This window comes from Castanea sativa, chromosome 2 (genome assembly GCF_040712315.1).
Source record: "Castanea sativa cultivar Marrone di Chiusa Pesio chromosome 2, ASM4071231v1".
Lineage (NCBI taxonomy): Eukaryota > Viridiplantae > Streptophyta > Magnoliopsida > Fagales > Fagaceae > Castanea > Castanea sativa.
The window spans coordinates 17,262,780-17,285,992 of NC_134014.1; the positions used below are offsets into that span (position 1 = coordinate 17,262,780).

General features: G+C 33.8%; 1 pseudogene; it reads left to right on the forward strand.

Annotated features, from left to right (window-relative positions):
* The first annotated feature begins 430 nt into the window (after positions 1-430).
* On the forward strand, positions 431-22,288 carry LOC142626455 (quillaic acid 3-O-glycosyltransferase CSL1-like; annotated as a pseudogene).
* The last annotated feature ends 925 nt before the right edge of the window (positions 22,289-23,213 follow it).

Here is a 23,213-nt window from a genome sequence, read left to right on the forward strand (position 1 = left end):
TGGATATGGGTTTGCTGGGTTGTGAAGGTCTGTGTGAGTTTGCTAGGTTGGGAGAGACAGAGAGGAAGAGAGAGAAAGAAATATGTATTGCAGAATAAAGAAATAATAGAAAAAATGAATATTTAAATGAAGTGGTAAAAAATATAGAACTTTTAATGCTAGATATTTTGTAAAATGAGTTGTTAAAAGAAATAAAGTAATTTTTTAAAATGCTAAATATTAAAAATTTTGAGACTTTTGACGTGAATGCCCTAACAATTTGTAAGACAACAGAATTAGATTATTTTATAGGTTACCAAATCAGTTCAACGTTAACTCAGTGGAAATGAGGTAGGTAGCATACTAAGTACAAATAGATAGCTACGTATAATTGATAATTGAGATTCATTTCAAGGAAATTGAGGTAGTACAGGCAGCGCTCGGGAAAGAAATGGAGGATTCCCTACCTCTCCATGTTTGCCATGTCCAAACTCTCTCCATATTCATAAACAGATCACATGCACTTCTCCACTCCATAGCTTTAGCTTTCACGGCTTACTACAGAACCTCTTTTCTCTTCCAAGACCAAGATCCCAACACCAAAGCCACACCATTATTTCTACCATGGCTTCTTGTCTTCGCTTCTGAACTCCTCCTCTCTTTCACATGGCTCCTCGACCAAGCTTTTCGGTGGCGTCCAGTTACTCGAACAGTCTTTCCAGAGAGATTGCCAGAGGATGATAAGCTCCCAGCGATTGATGTGTTCATATGCACAACAGATCCAGACAAGGAACCAACTGTGGAGGTGATGAACACTGTGTTATCCGCCATGGCACTTGACTACCCGCCCGAGAAGCTTCATGTATATCTTTCAGATGATGGAGGGTCTCCTATAACTTTGCATGGTATGAAGGAGGCTTGGTCTTTTGCAAGGTGGTGGCTTCCTTTTTGTAGGAAGTACAGACTCAAGACGAGGTCCCCGGAGGCTTATTACTCGGCGGTTTCTAAGGATGATGACGAAGGTTCTGGGAGTTCCGAGTTCATGATAGAGAGACAGAAGATTAAGGTTAGTTTCCTCCCTGTGTGGGGGGGGGGGGGGGGGGGGTTCAATACGTCTACTGTTTATATACACAACTTTTTTCATAAATTCTTTCTCGCAGTTCTGTGGTAAGTTCTTAATTGAAAATAATAAAGTAGTGTTAGTGTTGAATTATGTGAAAGTTAGTACAGTATTACTTGATGAGTACGTGTACGTATGTGTCTAAAGTTTTGATTTTGTATTACCTAATTACTTGTGGACGTTTTAGTTTTCTTTTGGCCATAAATTTCTATGTATAGCAGCCTCAAATACCTGATATGGTGATATTGGTGCAGGAAAGATACGAGATGTTTAAGGAATCAATAAGAGAAGTAAGAGGAAGATTACTGGATCCAGTGCATGGCAGTGGGATCACTGCTCGAGATCACCCTTCTCTCATTGAGGTACCACTTTTCTTGTGTGGCAAAATTATTTTATGCAGTGTGATTGAGTTATAATTGATAACGTGATTTAAATTCATATTTTCAAGTTATAAAAGCATATTGCGTGTAAAACATACGACATAACAAACATTGCCTTTCTTTTTGTTAGACTGTGTCCTAGTATCAAGGTTGTTTTGTGCAAGAGAAAATCTATGAACACAATATTTTGTGTTACAACTTTGATGTAAAAGATTTTAAATGATAAAAAAAAATGGTGAGTCTATATGAAAAGTGATAGACAATCTATCACATAAAATATTTGTAAAAAAGATATGAGAAAAATGGTGGTCCTAGGGTTACTCTTTCTGCAAGCCTACTGGTCTCTATTGCTGGAATACAAATAAATTTTCGATACCCCATCAATTGTTTCTCAGCATTTGGTTGATTTACTTTGAAAAGTGAAAACCTTTCATGGATGCTTTGTATTTTGAAATTGTTGCATGATATTTTTATTATTAATCTTACTAACTACATTTGTTTCAATATACATAGTCAAACAATTATTCATTCACTAATTTCTCATTTGATTGATTTATTTAATATTTGTTAAGATCTCAATGAGCTTTTTCTAAGGTTTAAGATTAGCAAATTCTAGTTTTGTTGTTAGGCTAATTAAAAAATTTTCCCAAATTTTAGATCAACTTAGTTTGTTATTGAGATTTTCCTTTATGTTTAAAAATGTCAAGTTATTGTTAAGAATTAAAATGATTATATTTAAGTTTATTTCAGTTAGCCTTAAAATTATGATGTTCAAATTTTATTTTAATTAAATGTCAAAATAAGGAAAATGAGATAATAAATATTATAATAATTTTTTTTTTGTCCAATTCAAGGGGTTAGTTTGAACCCCGGGCTCCAAGTAGAGCAGCCCTGAAGAAATGACAAGGACAACTGCAGTGCAAATTAAAGTTGCGATGTCAACGTGTGGCCTGATAGGAAGATTGAGAAAATTCATTTATGCCTACAAATAAGTTATTTTTATTTATTTCTAAGAAAAAGAAGAAGTTATTTTATTAATGAAAAAGAGGAAAGAATAAAGTTTTAAGCACGCCCAATATTTATAATGCTTTATAGTATATAAAATCTATAAAAGTGTCAAACTTTAACGAGGTCTAGGATGATTGTTTGATGTAGATTATTAAATTTGGTAGTTGGTACACAACACTTGCTATTAAGACAATTTTTGTGTTGACTCGAGAAGCTTAAAGTTATTTTTATTTATTTCTAAGAAAAAGAAGAAGTTATTTTATTAATGAAAAAGAGGAAAGAATAAAGTTTTAAGCACGCCCAATATTTATAATGCTTTATAGTATATAAAATCTATAAAAGTGTCAAACTTTAACGAGGTCTAGGATGATTGTTTGATGTAGATTATTAAATTTGGTAGTTGGTACACAACACTTGCTATTAAGACAATTATGGTGTTGACTCGAGAAGCCTAAAGTTATTTTTATTTCTTTCTAAGAAAAAGAAGAAGTTATTTTTATTTTATTTTTATTTAAGGAAAGAATAAAGTTTTAAGCACGCCCAATATTTATAATGCTTTAAATAAAAAATTCATAAAAGTGTCAAACTTTAATGAGGTCTACGATGATTGTTTGATCTAGATTATTTAATTTGGTAGTTGGTACACAACTCTTGCTATTAAGACAATTATGGTGTTGACTCGAGAGGCTTAAAGTTATTTTTATTTCTTTCTAAGAAAAAAAAGAAGTTATTTTTATTTATAAAAAAGAGGAAAGAATAAAGGTTTAAGCACGCCTAATATTAATAATGCTTTAAATAAAAAATTCATAAAAGTGTCAAACTTTAACGAGGTCTAGGATGATTGTTTTATCTAGATTATTTAATTTGGTAGTTGGTACACAACTCTTGCTATTAAGACAATTATGGTGTTGACTCGAGAAGCTTAAAGTTATTTTTATTTCTTTCTAAGAAAAAGAAGAAGTTATTTTTATTTATAAAAAAGAGGAAAGAATAAAGTTTTAAGCACGCCTAATATTAATAATGCTTTAAATATAAAATTCATAAAAGTGTCAAACTTTAACGCTTTAAATATAAAATTCATAAAAGTGTCAAACTTTAACGAGGTCTAGGATGATTGTTTGATCTAGATTATTTAATTTGCTAGTTGGTACACAACACTTGCTATTAAGACAATTATGGTGTTGACTCGAGAAGCCTAAAGTCAAATGTGAGTTTGGCATTAATTGTGGGGTTAACTATCTCGAGAACTCCATTTACTCTAAGTGAAAAAGACAAAAAAATAAATAATAAAAAATCTTCATTTACAGATTTGTCAAGCTCTGATGGAGCTTGTAATGTGGGCTTTTCACTGTTTATATATTTATGCATTATGTTTGGATATTTTTAAGGTAATAATTATTTTATTTTTGAGAATTTTTAAGATAATTGTTAATAAATTATAATAAAATTTTTTTTACATTATTTTAATGAAAAATATAAAAAATTGTCAATAACATTCATTGCTTTATCATTCCCCTAATAAAATAATTCTAAAAATAACTCCTAAACAATGCCTTTAGAGCATTGGTTAATACTTCCTTTTATTCATTTTTGAAATACCATTTATTTATTTTCGATTGGAACAGTTTTCAAAGACTACATTATGGCACCTTGTACTTTAGGAAGTGATTTTTTTTTAATAAAATAGAATTTTCATTTAGGCTAGTGTTTGTTGAGCACATTTTTTTTTATTACTAAAATCGTGAGTTGACGACGTGATTTTAGTTATAAAAAAATGTGTGTAATAAGGTGTATGTAATAGTTTTTTTCTTGCATTTAAGGGAGGAAAGTGAGAGAATGAGCAATCTGCTATAGAGAAAATCATTTTTCACACATAATTTTATAATTTGTTGACTTATGTGATTGTGATTTGGAGACAGGAAGTGTCCACCATTTACAATGATATCCAACTGGACAAAGTTTAGCTATAAAACTGACTGTAACCTTAAACTACAATCTTACTCAATAAAATAAACATACTACATATTTTAAAATTTTAATAGTTGAATTACACATTCTTTACTATATTGGAATTTTTTGGTCCTCTGTCAAATGCCAATCTACCTCTTCTTTTTAGCCCCATGGAGGACGAGCATGCATTCGTAGAAAAGTAAAGGAGGAGGAGGAGGAGGAGGAGGAGGAGGAGGATTATTATTAATATTAAAGTCAAAAACTGGTACTGGCCAAAATTGATGGGAACGTCCATAATACTTTGAAACTGGCTAGAATTTGATTTTAGGTGGAACATGTTGTATTACCATACTGGATTGGATGCCGATATGAGATATTCCCATGGTTTTAAAAACCAGATTGAACCAACCGATTCAATTGGGAAACAGAGTCACAAACACCAATCCGGTCTGGTTCTCATTAAAAATAAAAAATTAAAGAAAAAGTAAGAAAAACCGGAAACCACAGGTTCAACCAAGAAAACCAAGAACCAGTATAGTTGAACCAGTTCTTGTATCTAAAGAATAATAAGAAGAAAAACTAGAAATGGTACAGACTTCTTAGATTTGCACTGAAATGAGATTGGGGAAAATCTCTAGTTTGTGGGTGGAAATTTTTTTTTTCTATTAGATGATATGTATGAGAAGGCTATGCTTTGAGCTTTGACTGGAATAAAATGTTGAGGAAGACGATCAAGAACTTATCTTAAAAAAGGGAGAGACTTGAGATTTGAGAGAGAGAGAGTAGGTGAGAGGATGTCTACTATATTAGTTACCGAAAAAGTGTGGGGAAAGGAACTAATGGTAGGTGTTAACGTGAATCAAAATAGCCAAATACTACTGTTTTTGAAAATATTTTGCAATCTACTACTATTTCTAAAATATGTAGGGATTTACCACTAATTGGGAACTTGAGTTTGGGGAAATCGAGTTTTTCATGGTACTTAAGTTCCACGAACTCGAGTTCCATGGAAAAATTTTGAAATTTTTTTATGCAACTTGAGTTTCATATAAAATTGCACTGCAAATTTGAAGGCTAATTTTTCAAAGAACTCAAATTTTTGGAACTTGAGTTATACGGCAAATTCGAGTTTCAAAAAGGTGGTGGATTGCAAAATATTTTATAAATAGTGGTAGATCTATACATATTTTTCCAAACGGTGATATATGGCTATTTTAGCCTGGTAAAATGTGGTGATAGATTTAAGCGGAAAACAAAAAAGAAAAAAAAAAGAAAACAAATGTAAACGTGTGACTAGGAAAGTGGGAATAAAATGAGTGACTTGTCTAGTCATTCTGACGTTTTCTGGACTTTGGTTTTTTTTTTTTTTTTTGTCATAGTTAAAAGTTAAAGTTCAACTATTAAACAATTACTTATAATGTACTTTGTATATAACAAACTATACTTTGTCAACAATCATAATTAGGAAAAAGAAAAAAGGAAGCATAAAGAAAATCTTTCAATTTTTTATATTTTCTTAATATAATTTATGAAAAATAAAAATTCACATAAACTTTATTTGAATATTTTAAATTATATTAATTATGATATCATTAGTTTGAACACCGGTTTGATCATGGTCGGACCACAAAATCAATAACTAGTCCTTTTTCTGGTTCTTAGTCAATTTCAATTTTTAAAACTATGGATATTCCAGTCGTTTCGGCCGGAACGAAATGAAATCAATAAGATTGATTTAGTCAATTTCATTTCAATAACGAAATGAAATCAATAATATTTAAGCTTAAGGATTACATATTAGTTGAAATATGTACTTATAAGTTATACCAATTAGGGTTCTGTTTCACCAAATCAGATTCTGAAATAGTATTCATAACTTTGATTTCACCTAAACTCTTATTTAAACAAACCCACTGTCACTCTCTAAACCCGGGCCTGGAAAGCATGAATCACCTAAATATTCAACCTATATATATCTCTATATCATATAGAAACCATGAATCAAATCAAATATTATATAATAAAAACTCTGTAAAATTTCCTCAATCAATAAGAGCTCTAATGAGATCATTCCACTCTATTTCTCAATACATAACTAAAACTTTAGCAAATAAAGTCTCCCATCCAACTAAGCTGCAACTGCCTTTACCTAAGGAATATTTGCTTCCCGATTACCTCTGCCATCTGAAAGAATGGGAATTAAGGGTGGTTGAGATACTTTAGTAAGATTGTAAGAGGACTTGCTAACCTCGGATGTGGGAGCGAACCTGTTCAGAAAAAATTACATATTTTTTTTCTTTCACAAAATCACTACTTTGCAAGGTATCAAGATCACAAAAGCTATTCATAAAAATGCAGGAAAATATTTCTTATAATGTCAATAGGGTCATAAAATATGATACATCATCAAACACAATCACATAAAACAATTCCCTAGATCTTTCTACTCATGGTCAATGTTATGCCCTATTGACAAGTTTTGCGGTCTTCTCTTTGGTACTGGAACCCTTTCTTTGGCATGGCTCTCTCTTTGGAACTGAAAGTTGGCTGGGATCCCTCTTTGGGGATTAGCTATGATTTCATGATTCTATTTGTTGGGTTAAGATGACTTGACTCCGGTTAATTAATTCAATTACCCAAGTTGATTAATTAGGTTCAATTGCATGCAAATCGTGGAGGCACCAACAAATCACCAAAAATACTAAATGCAACAGAAAATAAATTTGACATGGTAATTTGTTGACAAATGGGCAAAACCTCGCAAGACAAAAATTCCACCGGGTATATAAGGTCACCACTACCAAGAATCCACTAATCAACAATCAAACGGTTACAAGTATAAGGAATCTTAACAACTACCCTGGCTTATCTCGAAATACCAACCTACAATTGAACCTTTGCTCCAATACCTAATTGGACTTGATCTTATAGTACTTCTTTCTATGATCTTGTACTACTTCTTTCCTTTAATGCACAAATCTCCAATTTGTGACTAACTCTTTGCACGGATCCTAGTACGTGACTAACTCCACCAACTTAAACAGATGTTATTGGCTGCAAAGTTCTTCACTTCATCAACAATGAAGATCAAGAAGCACTTGGTTACAAAACTCTATGACGTACGAACGTAGTAGCTTCACACAGAGAAAATAAGTCTCTTGGTCTCTGTATCTGTGTGTGATGGCTTTTAAAATAAGCCTTATATATATTTAGCGTTTTGAGAAAAGAAACCCTAAACAAATACTTAAGCTTGGGCCGAATTTTAGATCTGGAAATTCTGAAATCGTAATTCTTGATAGATAGAGTTGTTGTCGAGCTATCTATCGAGCTTCACATTAAGTCTCGATAGCAGGCTTCTGTTGTGCAATCTGTTAAGACTTAATGAACAACTTTTCTTCACTTGTTTCTTGGACAATCTTCATGTCTTTACTACTTGACTTGAACAACATATTTCTTAAAGTACTAAACCTATCTTAAATCAACCCAATTATAAGTAAAATGCATTTTGTCAAAGGATTAACCAATTACAATAAATTATGACCCTACCAATCTCCCCCTTTGGCATTCCGTGACAAAACCACAAAAAACAATTATGAGAGAAGTCTAACATAACTGTCCCATAATTTACAGATGTACATAAGTCTAACCCTACAATGAACTCTTGAAGACTTTGCAAAAAAGAGAGATCATGGCATGATGATAGACTTGAAACCTGTCTTATTTGAAACATTTAAACAAGATTCATCAAAGCAACAAGTGTGAAACATAGACAATTTGTATACAAGAAGAAACATGTGCATAAAGATAGAAAAGAAACAACAGATGTGAGATAAAGGTGAAGAAAACATACATACATACATACATACATACATACATACATACATACATACATACATACATATATATATATATATATATATATATATATATATATATATATATATATATATATATATCAAGGAATACAATGTATGTGATAAAAGTGGTCATAAGACCATGGTACATGTAATGAGAAAAGACCTCATTACATCCCTCAAAAACACTTTCCCCCTATCTAGTATATCCTATGCTAGTTCTCCCCCTAAGACCTAGACTACTCTCATCTACAAAATAACTTCCCCTTTTTGTCACGAGTGACAAACAGTGTATCACCAAGAGGTCATCATATCATCATCATACTCTGAGCCAAAAGAATCATCATCATCATCTCCACCATCTGAAGAAGAAGACTCCTCAACATGCTCAAGTGAAGGTAAGGGCGCAAATCCACCAAGGAGAGACTGGAGGTGAGTGATGCGACCAACTCTGGTGTTCATCTGACACATCTCATTGGCTAGATGGTCAAGACGGCTACCAAAATCAGTATGCATGTGCTGAAGCTGCTCTATGATGTCAGCAAGGGAGATAGTTGCCCTAGATGAGGAAGAAGGGGTAGAGGAGGAAGAGGGTTGAGAGGAAGGGGTTGTAGGGTTAGCAGGGGTTGCATCCGTAGGCTTCACATGTGGCCACTTTGTAGCGAGCTGTGCTGCACTCCTCTGAATAGACTCCTTGCTAATGGAACCAATGACATAGAAGTGAGTAGAGGGAGGAATAGTGACATGCAAGTGTGTGAGGATGCGTGTGATAGCCGAAGGAAATATGAGCTTATCACATGTAGCCGTGTCTCGATAACAATCTATAACAGATTCTATCATGTGTGATAGAAAGTCTATAGAAAGACCTTCCATGAAGGAAAAAGGAAATGAGCATGAGGCTCAGTGATAGTATTATAGTGAGACCGTGGAATAAGTACAAAGGTTAGTGAGACCGTGGAATGAGTACAAAGATTAACACCAGATTAAAGATTTGCGGACCCTTAGCAAACTCAGTTGTAGAGTAATTTAGAGTACCTCCCAACAATAGGGCCTTCTTACAGAAGAGTGAGGCCAACTCGACTCTAGAGATGAAAGAGAGACGAGGATGACTAGGGTAATCTGGACAAGCCACCTTAGGAACATGTAGTATATTGGAAATGAAGTCCAAGGTGACTATGATACGTGTAGCATGAAATACTGTAGTAAATCAAGGTACAGAGGTATCGATGGTGTGCATGTTCGAGTAAAACTCCTATAAAACATGTCGGGACACCGAGAGCTAAATGCACTAGGTAGAGGAGTGTTTGGGAAGTCAAATAGAATGACCTGACGTTCAGAATGAATCGCTCGGTCAGAGAAGTTCTCAAAGAAGTCACTTTGTGCCTTCTCATCACAGAACCGAACAGAATCTGGGGGAAAAGAAGAAGCAGAAGAAGCATGACAAATTGGGTTTTTGGACAGAACATGCTTTTTAGGTGCCACAATATGGAGACTAAACTCGAGAGAGAGAGAGAGAGAGAAACAGAGTCACAACATAAATACAAGGCACATGAAAGGAGTAAAAGACAACGTGCAATGCATGATAATGCACAAACATGTTACATGCAAAAAAAATTGCATCATGGGCAAAAACTCAATCCAACCTAACAGCACTCACAGTGTATAAACAGTCACACAATCTTAGAATGCATGAAACATTGTTATAATGAACTTAGGATGCAATGCATGATCATGTGAATTCATTTTAACAAAATCCAACCCAAAATTTTTGACAAAATCACAAAAACCCCCAAAATTCTCCCAAACCTAAAACCTAGGTCACAAAAATGCGAGAAATGCATGAAGAAAGGGAAAAAAGAAAGATTTAGAGCATATACCAAGAGATTTGGACAAGAATTAGGCTGAAATCTTGATTGGAGGAGGAATTTTGGTGAAAAGAAGGGTTTTGGGTCGAGAGAGAAGTGAGAGAAATCGAGATATTTGATTTTGCATAAAACCGGGTCAGACCTAATATATATATATATATATATATATATAGAAAATGCATCTGCGATAGATCGACGAGGTGTCGAGCTGCTATCGAGAACAAATTCTTGATAGATCGAGAGGTATCAAGGAGGTATCGACGGCATTAAATCTCGATAGATCGAGGAAGGTATCTAAAAGCTATTGAGCAGAGAGAGACCTCAAAGAATTTGGCTTGATGGATCGGGCTATCTATCAAGAAGTATCGAGAGAAACCCTGAAATCTTGATAGAAGAGGCTTGTATCGAGGAGTTATCGAGTAGGTATTGAGGAGGTATCGAGCTATCTGTCGAGAATCCTAAAGAAGAGATTTCAAGGAGGAGAAATAACACAAGATGAATACAACCAAGATAACCATCAAGGCAAGTATTCAAATAGTATGTTAAGCACAAAAACACAACCTTAATCCTCAATGCAAAGCATTCCTAGATTGAAACACACTAAACAAGTCTAACCAAATTTTATTTAAAAACAAGTTTAGACAGTTTAGAAAGCATATACTACCACATGTATTCCTTGTGATGACCAAATCATATTGTACCTGTACAATAGTATCAAAATTAGCAAAGATCATATGTGTTGTGTGTGAAACTTTTGCAAAAGAGCATAAGTACATCATTATGTGAAAAGTAGTGATATGGGAGGATTAAATACATTCACACAAAGTCATAACTGTTTGATGGGGACTATTACCTTGGAGGTACATCATATAACTTTCACATCTCTTAGAAACACGCTTGCAACCATATTAAAAGCATTTTGATTCTTTTTGCTTTTCATGTTCTTTGCATATATATTTTTTAAGCATATCATGCATGGGCATACAAGAGAGAAAAGAAAGTACCCAATTATATAAGCTTGAACATCCTAATTTTGCTATGCAAGTGCTACACCTTACCGAGCACAGCTTTTATGAATTGCACACAGATATTTTATGATTGACGAGTTTTAGTACTGAGATAATTATTTATGTCTTTCTTTTATGATTTTTTAGTCCTTCTGATAAAAGGAGTGATATCAGTGTTAAGTACAAGAGATTACTTAATCTTACTTATCACAAACATGAGCCACAAAACTCACTTGCTTAGTTGTGCATAGAGATGCTCATCTAAGTTATAAGAGATACAAAATTTAGAAAATTTTGTTTCATTGGCCATTCAAGGTACACAAGTACCAATGTACACAAACACACACTGTTCTTATATTTTTTTGATTTTTCAAATTTATTTTATTTTATTTTTTTGAAAAACAAAATAAAGCAAAACTAAAAACACACAAACAAAAACATGTTTAAACAAATCAATGCATAAAAACTAGACTGACTCAAAACAATAAAGCAAAACACACAAGTAATGCAAACACACACAAAAAAAGGGAGAGAGAAAAGTGACTAAATCACTTAAAGTCCTTCCACACCTTGGAGGAACCTTTCCTTTTAGCGTACCCTTGAATCGGCAATGAGGGGGAAGAATTGCAACCATTCAAGTTGGAAAGGAACATGAGGGGTTTGAGGAGATCTCTAAGAGGAGCAAGAGAGGATGGAAACTGACTCAGGTTTCCTGATGAGACCATGTTGTTGCTCTGTTGAGTGGCTAGCCACTTATAGCAATTAGGTCGAGTATGTCCAGCTGCTCCACAATGATGACAGAGATGCTGCTTCTTCTGTTTAGACTTTTGAGCATTTCCCTTCTTGGCCCTAGGGTTTTTAGTTTCTTTCTTAGTAAGCTTAGAGGGTGCTCCTAAGATAGATTTATCCTTGTCTATATTCTAACTAGCTATCATGGTTTTGACATCATTATTTTCAGATTCAATATTATTAGCAAGAGAAACAAAAAAAAAATAGTACTAGAAGAAGCAATATTAGGAGCAGATAAATCGTACCCTAAACCGGTTCGATTGGAGGCAGATTTTTGCATACTGAGCATCTCATCAAGCTTTGCACTTGAAGTCCTCTCCAACTGAGCTCTGACTTGAAACAGCTCCGCTTCAAGCTTCTTGGTCTTCTCAGCCAAGAAATTGTTCTCAAACCTCAGTGCTCCAATAGTCTGATTGGCTTCATAAAACTTTGTGGAGATTTCTTCTCGTTGGAGCTCCACATCACTGAGCTTCTCAGTAGCCAACCTATACAACTTCTCCTGCTTTTCGGAGACCTTGTATAACTTTGCATAGGCTTTTTGAATGTCATCTTGTTTATCCATCTTCTCAAACTTTGACTCCACCAAGTCCTCTTCTTCATCCATATCTTCTACAACCCCCTCAGTAGGATTGATAGTGGTGGTGAAGGCATTTAGGATTCCATCATCCTCATTTTCGGAACTATCCTCAGGTTCAGTGTCGCTCAAAGTAGCAGCAAGTGCCTTGCTCTTCCCGATGGACTTGAGATAAGTAGGGCACTCTTGTTTCATGTAACCAAAGCCTTGACACCTAAAACACTTGGGTCCTAAGGGAACAGTGTACTAACCACCATCCCTAGCATCCCCCTTTCCTTTGTCTTGGCTCTTAGATTGAGAAGAACTAGATTACCTATGATTCTTGACAAAGTCCTTTGCATTGGCATTCTTCATGAACTTCTTGAATTGCCTTGTGATGTAGGACTACATTTTAGAATATTCGTTGTCTGAAGACTCATTCGTGTCACTGTTCTTGGCCTTCAGTGCAATGCTCCTACCCTTACTTGATTTCCCAATCCTTGTCAAACCCAACTCATAGATCTGCAAATTGCCAACCAACTCTATCAAAGGAATTTTATCGATGTCCTTTGATTCCTCAATAGTGGTGATCTTGGCATGAAATCTCTCGGGTAGAGATTTAAGTACCTTTCTCACAATCTTAGGTTCGAGAATAGTTTCTCCAAGATTAAAAGCTGAGCTCACTATGTCCTTGAGCTTGGCATAAAACTCATCAAATGACTCATCCTCCTCCATTTTAATCTCTTCGAAGCTAGTAGTGAGCCTCTGAAGTTTCGAGTCCTTAACAACCTTTATTCCCCCATAAGTTGTCTAGAGAATGGTCCATGTTTCCTTTGTAGTTTCAGTGGAGGATATCTCCTTAAACTCCTCATTCGTGACAGCACTGAATAAAACATTCAATACCTTGCTGTTGAAGTTTGCATCTTTGATCTTAGCATCATCCCAATCAGCCAGCGTTTCCTTTGGCTTGGTCCAGCCTATTTCCACAGCTTGTTACACTTTCTCATCTAGAGACTGCAAGAAAGCTCTCATGCGTACTTTTTAGTATGCATAGTTAGTACCATCAAATAACGGAGGTATAATGAGTAACTGTCCTCTATCCATGACAAACAGGGGCAATGAATTACATAACAAAGATTAAAACCTAATTAGAGTGTGTCTGCTCTGATACCAAAACCTAATTAGAGTGTGTCTACTCTGATACCACTTGATAGATCAAGAATATATTGACCCATTGTGATGAATAAATTGATTAATTAGCCAAGTTTATTAATTAATCAAATTAACATGCAATATACGTGGCAGCACAAACAAATCACCAACTAAAATAAAATGCAGCGAAAAATAAAGTTGACAAGGTAATTTGTTTACGAATGGGGAAAACCTCTAAGGCAAAAACTTGACCGGGTGATTTTAAGGTCACCACTCCCAAGAATTCACTATTATCATAACAAGCGGTTACAAGTAAAGGAATCCAAGTACCTTATACCAACCTACAATTGAATTCATACCCCAATACCCAATTGGACTTATTTTGTAGTGACAATCTCTCCTTTTAATGCATGGCTCCCAATACGTGACTAACCAATAGAGGCGCGGATTCCAATACATGACTTAATCACCAACTTGAGAAGGATGTTGGCTGCAAAGTTCTTCAGTTCATCACATGATGAAGATTACGAAACTCCTTGGTCACAAAACCCTACGGTATACAAACACAGTAGCTTCTTCAAGAGAAAGAAGAACTAGGGCAAATTTGGTTTCTGGTCACAATTTGCATGAACAATACTTTGCTTCACACTCGTGCAACTGTGCTCACTGTGACGACCCTTAAAATAATCCTTATATATGTTTAGGGTTGTGAGAAAATAATGCCTAAACACATACTAACAGATTGGATTGAAATCAGAACTGAAAATCTGATTTTCACAAACCTCGATAGATACCCTATCTATCGAGCAACTGTCGAGCATTGGACTTAAACAATTTTTTAAACCCCAATAGATACTAGCTGTCGAGATTTAAAATCTAGCACTTCATCATTTGATTCTTGGACAGACTTGCATGGTTTTAATACTTGAACTTGAAATCTTGTTTCTTGAAGTATTAAATACATCCTAGATTTACCCAAATACAAGTAAAGTGCGTTTTGTCAAAGGATTAATGAATTCTATATTGACATATGTTCCTAACATGAATCACATATGTCCTAACACGGGTCAATCGGGTTGCGGGTTGGGTTGACTCGTATTTTTCAAACAAGATTTTTTTTTCAATTAAAAAAAAAAATCAATGACTTTGACAACCTGTTTAGAGAGAATGAATAAAATCAATTAAGGAAATGAATTGCACTTAATGCCACTTGTTAATATCCTTTCAATTATGACAGTTTTGAGCATGACAAAAATTATTTATAGTTATAAATTCATTATGGAAAAAGTCTTCAATGTTAATAGTTCACTATCAAAATGCATATAATTACAAGTTTACAACTTCAAAAAGAGATAGAACTTAAAATAAACAAAATAAGTAAGCCAGCAAACCATCTTAAGTTTACATCACTAATAATATCATTCCTACAAAAGATTAAAAAAAAAAAAAAATACTACATGTCATGGACCAAAGTAGCAAATGTGTGAAATGTCAAATGTGTGAAAGTGTGAAAAGAAGGGCAGAGGCGCAAGAGACAAGAGTAGAGGAACCATGTTTCACGTTTGTGATTTTGCCTTTGGCTTTGGAGTACAGTTAGTCAACTAGTCAAATTGAATGAGATTTTTTTTTTAAATGGTTGTCTTGTGTTGTCTTATCTCATTCTCTCATTTCTGTGAAGCTTTATTGGTTGTGAAACTCAAATAATCAAATTGAATGTGAAGTTATTGTCTTGTCTTGTCTGTTGTCTATATCTATAATTTATTGGCTATTGGTTCTGGTGCTTTGTGCTTTATGCACCTAGTATTAGGACGTAGTCTAAATATTTTTGTAGCGAATTTTTTTTAATGGGTCGGGTCACGAGTTATTTGGGTCGGGTCGGGTCGGGTTGACCTGCAAAAAATCGGGTCAGGTTATGGGTCAACCTGTTTTTACTTCAGGTTAAAAAAATCGGGTTCGGGTCAGATATTTTTCGGGTCGAGTTAGAGAATTTGACCCGTTTTGCCATGTCTAGTTGTTGTCGAGCTATCTATCAAACTTTACATTAAGTCTCGATAACAGGCTTCTATTGAGTTATCTGTCGAGACTTAATAAACAACATTTCTTCACTTGTTTCTTGGACTAATCTTTATGTCTTTAATGCTTGACTTGAATAATATGTTTCTTGAAGTACTAAACCCATCTTAGATTTACCCCATTACAAGTAAAGTGCATTTTATCAAAAGATTAGCCAATTACAATAAATTATGAGCCTAACACTATTCATGAATTGTCGTATTAGGGTTTTAAAACTATTTCTTAAAGTGCCCACAACCAATATGTTTCGAAACAAATCTTACGAAAAAGATTCAATACAACCTTTGCAAAATAGATAAGTTAATATCATGATATTTCCATATCTTTGCAAGAAAAAATGACACATAACAAATCTTAAAAAACTTCATGAGTAAAAAAATAGGAAGTTCTCAAGACAATTTCTCACCACAATAATTTTGGAAAATATTCATAATCCCTTTTCTCAAAACATCATGACTAAAACTGAGCAGTGACTTTTTCAAAGCAAATGATAGGCAACTAAAACCATAATATTTTCAAAATATTCATACCCTTGAAATGTCTCATACATACATACATACATACATACATAAATACATACATACATACATATATATATATATCTATATATATATATATATATATATATAAAACTCAGCACATCCCACAATATTTTAACAAGTAATCAAGGCTTTCTTGTAATTATCAGGATCAAAAATTTCGAGAGTATGAAACAAGATGTATACATAAATGTAAATATTTCTTCATTATAACCATAGTTTTGATAGTTAAAACATGCAAATACCACTTACCTCTTGAATTCACAAACTGCAATCAACCACTCTTACGTCACAGTAAGGCCATAGAATTAGAACCTAGAAATACCAAAATGGAAGGCCTATCAATTTACACAAATTCTCTATTGCATAAACTATTCCAACGTGTTTCCATGGTAATAACATAGACAACACTATTGTAAGGCTTTTAGACCCCAATTGTCTCAGATTTAATTAACTTTTAACCAAATAATTAATTAGATTAATTATGATATTGATTAATAAGATTAACACATCAAACAAGCACAAATCACAAGAACACCAAGAATAATGATCCACAAAAAATTTTTGGAACTATAGTTTCATAGTAAAAAATTTGGAAATGATTTAAATTGAATAATCTTCAAAGCAACATTTCACTAATAGAATTGTAGTTTGTATAATAGATTTAATCCTAAATCAACTGCTACCTCATGTAGTGCTTACTGGCATGACCGCACGTAACTTCAAATCCACAGACTCTTCTACTGTGAAACTGTTTCACACAAATACACTAGTTTGTGACTTTGAGATCTCCACTCAAAAATTTAAACCAGCAACTGTGGTTGACTTGATGCAGCACCTTTGCTTTAAAACTGGATCTGTTGTTTGCCCAAGGTCTCTATTTGTAGCTTCAAAATGGTATGAAAAATCTCTAGACCTGTGTGCAAAACACTACCCTCTTGAATGTGTAAAAACATGCTCTAGTGTTTTTATTTAAATATCCTTCAATTCTATCAAAACCCTAGATCAAACAGCTGAAAGAAAAAGCCAGATATGAAATTTACAAAAATCTCATTTGGTCAAGGTGTGGATCTTTATCGGTTGAGATAAGTGAAACTTATCTGCAGTTTAATTTTTAAGATTTCTTAAGTCTTCAATTGCGCTGAACTTCATTTATTTTGTTTAATTGAATATTTCTACACTAAACAACTAGACAAACTAAGTTCGAAAATGTTACAATTCTTCATGGTTGCCAACCTAAAACTATTATTTCTATTGATTTTTTCATTCTTTTAACTGGTATCCACTTCATTTCTAGCATGTATTTTCAATTTTTCTAGCCCCCGATGTTCCAAGATCCATTCATCGAAAAGTTCAGAACAATTCTATGGTAAGCCAAATAGTTCATCATACATCAGATCCATGTTGTCTAATATTCCCTTACACCGCCTGCTATACTAGATAAGTTGATAAGCTAAAATCTTAGGATCTTAGCGTATAGAGAGAACCGCTTGTAGCAATACTCAATTGACAAATCTATTTGCTGCAGGTGACCATAAAAAGCACTTGGCTGGTTTACTTGAGGGCAAAATCGGATTACATACATCAACCCCTAACAATACCTATTCTAAATCAAGGATGCCCACTGGTCAAATTCTTTTAAACTAGGTGGATTTCCCCACTAGAAGTTCTCTGGGATAAGATATCATTCCTCCATGGGGACTTAGAAGAGAAAATATATACATATATATATATATATGAAATAGCTCGAAGGCATCAAATGATCTTGTAAAGTTTAAGACCCCTTAAACACAAAATGTTTAACCTAGTTATTTAGCCAAGTGATTACTTAGATAAATTATTCAGTTCTAGATTAACACATATAAATCATATCATGTAAATAATGCGGAAATATAAAAAACACAACTATATGATAACCCAGAAAAACCTAACCGGTAAAAAATTGGGGAGGATTTAACCTAGCTATCCTCAAGGTAAAAAATAGATCTACTAAGAAATAATTGAAGTTTGTACAATAAGACTTAGACTACTAACATCCTATTATTACCTCGTGTAGAAAACTTACTACCACGACCACGTGATAGCTCCGAATCCACGGACTACATCTTTCTTTGATCTGCTGCAACCACAAGTTCTCCTACTTGTAACTTTGAGACTCTACTCAAAGGTTTCAGATTTTCTTTAAGTTTTTTAAACAGCAACTAAAGTGATTATCAAGCTCTTGATACGAATCTTGATCTTAATAACCCTATGTGTGTGTATGAAGGTAAACACCTCTAGATCTCATAAAAAATTCACCACACAACACTCAAAAGGACTTCTAAAACGTAGTTAAGGTTTTTCCTTTTATACTTGGAGTAAAACATAAAACCCTACACGTCAAACAGGCTTGGGCTGAATTGAAAATTCTGCAGAAAAATAATTTTGCTCGAGATTCGATCCATCGAATTTAATTTTTGATAGATCGAGCCTTGCAGATTTTTTTCAATAATTTCTGCAATCACTCGATTCCAATTTTACAATTAAACACACTTTCAGTAAACCTAAATCTAGACTCTATGTTTTGATCATGGTTTGCCAACACATTACATATTGGAGTTTTAATACATTAGTCCCTAAGGTCTTAGAACCTAACAAATCTAACAAGGGAGAAGATGTACTTCAGATTGTAATTAAGAAAATTTTAAGTTGAAGTCTTTATTGAGTAATAATGAATTTGACACAAAGGAATTGGACTTATCAAGAAGATCCTTGATATAGAAATTCAACATGATAGAGGGACGGGAAACTTCTGGTTATCCCAGAGGAAATATCTTAAGAAAGTGTTAGAAGGTTTAGAATGCTTAATACTTAAACCTAATAGTACACCGCTTGCTTCCAATTTTAAATAATCGCCACAGATACGTCTTAGTTTAGTTAAGGAGTCAAAATGCAGTTGAGTGTTTTTATGTTGACTGCTATTTCTTATGTTGTTAGTGTTTTTATGTGAACCTTGACTGATATTCCTTATGTTGTTAGTGTGGTATGTAGATACATGATAGATCCACGAAAAAAAGAATTGGAACGTATTAAAATGTGTTTTCAAGAATCAAGTAGTTACTCACAACTACAAGGAGGCATTTGATCTGAGACCATGTATAGAATCTATTTGTTATGTTGATTTCGATTAAGAAAAGGGATATTGATTTTATAAGATCAATGACATGTTGTCTTTATGTTTGCTAGTGGTATAGTTTGCAGGAAGTTTACTTTGTAGGATACAATTTCTGTATCCACTATAGAGTCAAAATTTATGGTAGTAACATAGGCAACAAAAGAAGTATTTTGGTTCAAAGTACTACTTAATGAGCTTGATTTTAACAAGACAATATGATGTTGCATTGTGATAGCTACAGTGTAATTCATTGGACAACGAATCAAGTATAACATACATGAACAAAGCATATTCAATAAACTAAATATAAGATGCTAAAGCAAATTACTTTCAGCCTCTTAATTTCTTCCTCTCCTTTTATATGTTTTAATATTCCTTCCTTTTTCTATCATTCCTGCCATATAATATTTAATTTTGCGAGGTTGCCAGGTAATACAGGATAATTCCAATGATAGAGTGCAAGTAGACCAAGTTAAGACGCCTCTGCTTATTTATGTTTCTCGTGAAAAAAGGCCTTCTCATTCCCACCATTTTAAGGCTGGAGCGCTCAATGTCCTTGTATGAGTACTCTTTCCCTGCTATATATACTTATTCAGTATCATTTACGCATCAAGAACTTGACAAGTATTATTGCAGCAACGAGTCTCGTGCATGATAAGCAATTCCCCTTACATACTAGTGCTGGATTGTGATATGTATTGCAATGACCCGACTTCAGCTAGACGAGCAATGTGTTTTCATCTTGACTCTAAGTTCTTGCATTCGCTAGCTTTTGTTCAATTCCCTCAAAGATTCCATAATATCAGTAAGAATGACATCTATGACAGTCAGCTGAGATACGTATTTTCGGTATGGAAACAAAAACTGAATACTTACATATGCATGTACGAGGCTTTAAGACTGGATGAAGACAAAATTTTTCAATATTGGCTTAAATTTATACCCTTTTTAGGTACTGTGGCAAGGTGCAGATGGGCTCCAGGGACCGATCTTGTCTGGTACAGGTTTTTATATCAAAAGAGTGTCATTATGTGGAGGTTCTTCTATACAAGGTTTGTGGGATTTTGTCTGTTTCCATTGAATTATAGAAAGGGGTTACGTGAATATTTCAACTGAGAAGTTGGTGTGGAAGTAACCCTTTGTGCAGTTAAAATATTATTTGTCTTGACTCTTGACAAAAAATGTCATGACGATTGCTTGTTTCTAATGTCGTCACTTATTACTAATATGAGAGACTGATGCTAGTTCCACTAATTTCACTTTCTAGATATCGATCTTGAGGAACTTAAACATTCATTTGGTTCGTCGAATGAATTAATCAAATCCCTTCACGGAAGCTACAAGCCTTATGTGATTAATGACCAGTACGGATTGCTAGAAGAGACTCATTTATTAGCCTCGTGTACCTATGAAAATGACACTAAATGGGGCAAAGAGGCAAGTAGACCTAATGAGATATTCTTTCACTATAGGAAAATGTTAATTATATTACAAATTTTACTATATAAGCTAGACAAACTAATGTGACAATCTGTGCAATTAGTAGATTTCAAAAGCATAATAAATGAATATCTAAATTATATTTTGTAATTGGTAACACGATTGTATTGGTAATATAGTAAACTTTGTAGAATTCCTATCATCTTCCCTTCCTATATTAGTTTTTCAATTATAGACAAATGATATTACATATAAAATATTTTGACTTCTCATTTGCAGGTTGGTTTCTTATATAATTCTGTGGTGGAAGATTACTTTACAGGGTTCACCTTACATTGCAAAGGTTGGATTTCGGTTTATTGTGATCCATTGAGGCCACAATTCTTAGGAAGTGGCACCACCAATTTGAATGACTTCTTGATTCAAGGCATGAGATGGAGCTCTGGGTTGGTTGAAGTCAATTTCTCAAAGTTCTGCCCTCTTATATATGGACCAACAAGAATGTCTATATTTGAGAGCTTGTGCTATGCACAACTTGCATTTCACCCCATTTCATATTTCTTGTCATTATGGTGTTTTGCTACTATTCCTCAGTTATGTCTACTTAATGACATCCCATTGTACCCTAAGGTAAGAATATACACACATTTCTATCATGCCCTCTTGTTACTTTACTTTTAATAGTACATAAAACATTTTCCACATCTTGCAAGTATCTTCATCACTCAACTAGCACCTCCTGGTGTTTTCAATGAAGATTTTAAAGATTCAAATTCTCCCTTATTATGAAGTTATCCTCCCCCCACCCCCCCAAAAAAAAAATCCTATTTCCTAATAATCATCAATACTTGTTGACAGGTTTCAGAAACCTACTTTGTTATATTTTTGTTCATCTTTTCATCAGCCATTTCCAAACATTTACAAGAGGTTCTTTCAACTGGAGGATCATTCCAAACATGGAGAAATGAACAAAGGATATGGATGATGAAGTCAATTACATCTCACTTATATATGGAAGCTTAGATGCTATTATGAAGAGGATTGGAACAAGAGAAGCCAATTTCTTGCCCACCAACAAAGTTGAGGACGCTGAACAAGTGAAACTATACAAAATGGGCAAATTTGATTTCCAAACATCAAATATGTTTCTTGTTCCTATGGTTTCTCTAATCATCTTGAACTTGGTTTCCTTCATTGGTGGACTTGTCAGGGTGATCTTTGTGGGCAATTGGGACCAGATGCTTGTACAAGTTTTCATCTCATTCTATGTCTTAGTTATGAATTTCCCAATAATTGAGGCAATGATAGTAAGGAAGGATAAGGGACGTGTTCGACCATCAGTCACTATATTATCTGCTATGTTTTCAACTATTTTCTTGTTACTGGGATGTATCATTCTTTGTTGCTAAGTGTAAGACAATTTATTTAGTGCGCATTTCAAATTTGTTTTTTGCTACTAATTATAGCAATATTTACATTTTGAATTCAATAAATAAAAACTTCTTTATTATTATTATTTTATATATGTATATTTTATTGGTACTCTCTTGATTGTATTATATTCTTTTTTATAATGTGCATGCATGAGTCATTTGTAATCACTTATCTTACACACAGCTGATTTCACCTACTAGAACTAGTTGTCGGGTAATCCAAGTAATTTTCACCTCTAACAAGCTAAGCATTAATTGCAATATTTCAATCCTAACTTAAGATTCACACTAAATACAGTAATATTTTCATTCTAGAAAATAACATTACCTTTCTATCAAGCATTTGGAATTCTATTAGGATATTTCAACTCTTCGACGTGTTTGTAAAAAAATCCTAATTGTATTTTTTATTATGTATGTTTTGCAACTAAAGAATTAAAAAAAAAAAAAAAAAAACCTTGTCTTTCCAATATCTGGCACATAAGCTCCGTTTGGATACTCCATGCGTTTGGCATTTTCTGCATTTTTTGGTTTTTTTTTTTTTTTTTAGCGTCTCTTGTACTGTTTATGGAACATAAACAGTGCAATAAGGCTTATGAACAGTACCTTTTATTTATTTTTTTATTATTTTCAAATTTTAATTTTTTACAAAATAAACGATATTTAAACGCATCCATTGTTCAGTTTTTTTCCCTTGCACGAAGCTCTCACTGCTCCAGGTGACACTGTCTGATTGAACTCTACTAATTCGTTTTGTTTCATTTGCAGGCAGCAGCACACCCTCCTAGAATGGCCCAAACTCTCACACACAATTTTATAATAAGAATCATTGCTGCCTCCCATATATTGTTTTCCTATAGCCTCAGTGCCACTGGGCCACTATCAAATCATTTTGGGCTTTAATCCGTCGTGGGCTA